A 5,000-nucleotide genomic window follows, 5' to 3' on the forward strand; every position below is an offset into this window, starting at 1 on the left:
CGTTTGAGCAATTCGACAAAACCTTTACGTTCACATTCGATAAAAAAGTAAACAAATTACAGAAAAGAAAAAAAAAAGGAGGAGATGGGGTGGGACAACAAACATTACGAAAGGGGAATAAACTCAATAAAGAAGAAATAAAAAGAAATAAAATGAAAGGATAAAGAAGAAGGGCGTATTAATCACGGCAAGTTGGTAAAAGATAATATGGTCACTTAACGACTCCAAGGAGGAAGGGATGGACGGGGGAAGGGAGGGAGAGGAGGGAGAGGAGGGAGAGGAGGGAGAGGAGGGAGGGGGGAAGGGAAAGAGGGAGGGATGGGGGAAAGGGAAGGATGGGGGAAAGGGAGGGAGGGATGGGGGAAAGGGAGAGAGGGAGTGGGGAGAGGGACGGAGGGAGTGGGGAGAGATAGGAAGGGAGAAGGAAGGTGAAGAGGGAGGGAGGAGGGGAGAACATGAGGGAGAAAAGGAGAGGGAGAGAGGGGGTGAGGAGGAGGGAGTGAAGGGTAGTATGGGAGGGGAGGAGGGGCGAAAGGGAGGAAGGGACGAGGGAAGGAGGGAGAGGAAAGAGTGGGGAAGAGGAGGGATGGGAAGGGTTGGGAGAGGGGAGAAGGAGAGGGGAGGAAGAGATGGAGGAAAGAAAGGAAGCGAGAGGAAGGAAGAGGGAGAAGGAAGTGAGAGAAGAAAGGAAGAAGGAAGAGAGGGAGGAAGATAAGTAGAAAGGGACAGGGGAAGGTGGGGTAGAGGAAATGAGGGATGGGAAGGAGGGAGGGAGGGAGGGAGGGAGGGAGGGAGGGAGGGAGGGAGGGAGGGAGGAAGGGAGGAAGGAGGGAGGGAGAAGGGAAGAAGGAGACAGGAGGGAGGAGTGAGGGAGAAGGGAGGGAGGAAGGGAGGAGGGAGGAGGGAGGAAGGAGAGAGGAGGGGAGGGGGAGAGAGGAGGGGAGGGGGAGAGAGGAGGGGAGGGGGAGAGAGGAGGGGAGGGGGAGAGAGGAGGGGAGGGGGAGGGAGGAAGGAGGGAGGAAGGAAGTAGGAGGAGGGGGATAAATGTGTGACCGACAAGACAATGGGACTCCTGGACTCTGGGGAAGGACTGCCTTACGCTAACATGGAGGAAGAAAAGGAGGTCAAAAAGAAGGGGAATATAAGGTTAAGGAGAAGAAGAAGGAGGCAGAGGAGGGAGGAGGTGAAGGAGGAAGAGTTGGAGGAGTAGGAGGAGAAGGGCAAAAAGAGGGGGAGGATAAGGATAAGGAGAAGAGGGAGGAGGTGGGGGAGGTGAAGGAGGAGTAGGAAGAGGAAGAGAAAAGGTACGAGGATAATAGCGAGGAGGATGAGGAATATAAGGTGGACGGGAGGAGAGGGAAGAGATAAGGGAAAGGTGAAGGACGAAAAGATGATGAAGAGAAGGAGGTCGGAGAAGAGGAGGGATAGGAGAGGAGGGAGAGGAGGAGGAAGGAAAAAGGAGGAGGAAGGGAAAAGGAGGAGAAGGGGAGAGGAGGAGGAGGGAAAGGAGGAGGAGGGGGAGATGAGGAGGGGAGAGGAGTTGGGGAAAAGGAGGAGGGGAGGGGAGGGGAAGGAGGAGGAGGAGGGGAGAGGAGTAGGAGATGAAGGAATTCTAGGACAAGAAGGAAGAGGAGGAGGGAAGGAGGCGGATGAGGACAAGAATAGGAGGAAGAGGAGAAAGAAGAGAAGAAAGAGAAGGACGAGGAGAACGGAGCGGAAGACAATAGAAAGTGGAGGGGGAGGTGGAGGAGGAAGAGGAGAAAGAAGAGAAGAAAGAGAAGGAAGAGGAGAACGAAGCAGAAGACGAGAGAAAGTGGAGGGGGAGGTGGAGGAGGAAGAGGAGAAAGAAGAGAAGAAAGAGAAGGACGAGGAGAACGGAGCGGAAGACAATAGAAAGTGGAGGGGGAGGTGGAGGAGGAAGAGGAGAAAGAAGAGAAGAAAGAGAAGGAAGAGGAGAAGGAAGTGGAAGACGATAGGATGAGGTGGAGGTGGAAAAGGAAGAGGAGGAAGAAGAGGAGGAGGAGAAAGAAGAGAAGAAAGAGAAGAACGAGGAGAACGAAGTGGAAGACGAAAGAATGAGGAAGGGGAGGTGGAGGAGGAGGAAGAGAAGGAGGTGGAGGAGGAAGAGGAGGAGGAGGTGGAGGAGAAAAAGAAGGAGGAGGAGAAAAAGAAAGGAGGAGGAGAACAAAGCGGAAGACGATACAATGAGGAGGGGAGGTGGAAGAGGAGGAGGAGGAGGAAGAGGAGGAGGTGGAGGAGGAGGAGGAAAAGAAGGAGGAGTCGACCATGCCGCACTTGACGAGAGGCGGTGCCGTTACGATGAAAACTCGCGAACAAGACTTCCGCAGGGTCGGCGGCTCCTCCAGGCAAACCCTTGAGGTTCCTTACTCTCCTTCGGCGCCAAGGACGACAATCTACGGGTCTTGCTTGCGCCAATATATTTCATCAAGATGAAACCTACTATCGATTGTTTTAAGCTATATGGTTGAAATTTACAAACACACACACAAGCAAACACAAACACAAAGAGTGCATCTCTCAAAACCATCAGGACTCAAAAGAAAAGAAAAATTATGATGATGATCAAGGAAACAAAAGACGAAGACGACGAAGAAGACAAGAAAAGAAGAATACAGGAAAAGAAGTAGTAGAAGAGAAAGAACAATACTAAGAAGTAGAGGAAGAAGACGGAAGAGCAGGAAGAGGAGGAAGAAGAAAATATCCATTATTCTAACATCAACAATTTCCGAATAGCGTCCCCCATAACAAGAAACCTAACGGAACACGGTACAACCCTCTCCAAACGACTCCACCCTCCTCCCCCCCCCAAAAAAAAACCCAACGCCCCCCCACCCAAAGCCCCCCTACGCTTTCCCAAGTCCCCCCGACACCCCCCTCTGTTTTGTTCAAGGCCACTTAACGTAAACGAGCGAGAGGAGGGCGGGGGGCGCTGCCCCCTCATCAATATGGAGCCCCCGTCGGCGCAAGGTCGTTCAGTGAAAAGGCGAAGGCATGACGAACTAATTGACGCGGAAGCCAAGTTACCCAATAAATAAGGAGTCAAGGGGAAAGAGGGGGAGAGGAGGAGGGGGGAAAGGGGGCAGAGGGGAAGGACTGACAGGGCATCCTAAGATTCCCTGGGTCTCTCCCCCCTCTCTCTCTCTCTCTCTCTCTCTCTCTCACATTCTCTCAATATCGCCATATGTTCATTATTTTCATTCTCTTTCTCGTTCTCTGTTGATTCTCTCTCCCGTTCACCATTCTCTCTCTCTCTCTCTCTTCCATCCTTTCTCCCACTCTCTCAGTTTTCCCTCCCGTGCTTCCCATCCTCCCTCTCCCTCTCTCTCTCTCTCTCCGTTCTCCCTCTCCTGCTTCCTTTCCTCTCTCTTTGCCCCCGTTCTCCCTCTCCTGCTTCCCATCCTCCCTCTCTTGTTCCCCATCCTTTCTCTCTCTCTCTCCTTTCTCGCCATATATTCTCTTTTTGTTTTTCATTCACTTTCTCGCTCTCTATTTATTTTCTCGTTCAACATTCTCTCTCTCTCTCTCTCTCTCTTTCTCCCTCTCTTTCCATTCTATCCCAACTATATGGGAAAAGAGGAGGCATGAGGTGGTGGCTGTAGCCGAGGCAGAGAGCGTACGCGAGCGAAAACGTCACCTGTGCCGAAAAAAGGACGAAATGAGGAGGAGGAGGAGGAGGAGAAGTAGGAGGGGGTGGAGGAGGGGAGGAGGAAGAGGAGGGGAAGAGACACTCAGAAAACAAAGGAAGAAAAGGTCATAAAACGGGAGTCGACGGAGGGTAATGGCGGGGAAGGGGGGGAGGGGGGCTGACACAAGAGCCGAGCTAAGAGCAGAGGAGGAGGATAAAGGAGGAGGAGGATGAAGTGAGGAGGAGGATGAAGAGAGCGACGTGAAAAGGGAGAAGGGAAAGGAAGAGGTGACGGGAGTGGAGGACGAGGGGAGGAAGAGGCGGGAAAGGAGGAAAAGGAGAGGAAGATGAAGAGGGCGACGTGAAAAGGGAGGAGGGAAAGGAAGGGGAGAAGGGGAGGAGGGGGTGGAGGAGGAGGAGGAGGAGGAGGAGTGGAGGATGAAGAGGACGACGGGAAAAGGGAGAAGGATAGGGAGAAGGGGAAGGAAGTAGAAAAAGGGTAGGAAGAGGAAGAAGAGGAGAAGGGGTAGGAAGAGAAAAGAAGAGGAAGTGGAATGAGGTGAAAAGAGGAGGGAGAAAGAGGAGAGAGAGAGAGGAATCGGGAAAGTGTGAGAAGGAAGCGGCGAGTGAGAGCAGGAAGGGTGGAAGGGAGAGGAGGAAGAGGAGTTGGGAGGGGAGGGAGAGGAGGGAGAGGAGGGAGAGGAAAGAGAGGAGGAAGATGAGGAGGAGTTGGGAGGAGGTAATAGAGACAGAGGAGAAAGAGAAAAAGAGAATTCAGGAGGAAACACAGTAGAGACCTGTGAGGAGGTAGAGTAGTAGTAGTAGTAGTAGTAGTAGTAGTAGTAGTAGTAGTAGGAGGAGGAGGAGGAGGAGGAGGAGGAGGCGGAGGACGAGGAGGAGGAGGAGAAGATGCCCCACCCAACGTGCCTAAGGGGAGCAAAGTAAAGACATCAGCACATCCTCCCGTCATAACTTCCAACTCTGCAGTACCAAGATCGTCCCTCGGGAGGAAGGGAGAGGGAGAGAGGTGGGAGAGGGAGAGAGGTGGGAGGGGGAGAGAGTGTGAGGGGAGGGTTAGGAGGGAGAGAGAGAGATAAAGAGAGAAGGGGAGTGGCGGAGGGGAATGTGGGACTGAGAGGACATAATCATGGTAGGAGAGGAAAGGTAAGAAGGAATCAAGACAGTGAGCGTAGGAGAGTGGGAGGGAATTAGGAGTAGGAGTGGGGGTGGGAGTGGGAGTGGGGAGGGAGGGAGGGGGAGAGGGAGAAGGACTGGTAGGAAAGAGGAGAGGACGGGGAAAAGGGGGAATGTGAGGAATGGGCGCAGATGCGGGAGTAGGAATGGGAGAGGGATA

At 53.0% G+C, this 5,000-nt stretch overlaps 1 protein-coding gene across 2 annotated transcripts in view; it reads right to left on the minus strand.

The window, feature by feature from the left end:
* Positions 1-5,000, minus strand: part of p120ctn (adherens junction protein p120) — a 751,624-nt gene that overhangs the window by 501,965 nt on the left and 244,659 nt on the right. The window lies entirely within an intron of this gene.

This window comes from Oratosquilla oratoria, chromosome 14 (assembly GCF_046742065.1).
Source record: "Oratosquilla oratoria isolate Oo_2021 chromosome 14, ASM4674206v1, whole genome shotgun sequence".
Lineage (NCBI taxonomy): Eukaryota > Metazoa > Arthropoda > Malacostraca > Stomatopoda > Squillidae > Oratosquilla > Oratosquilla oratoria.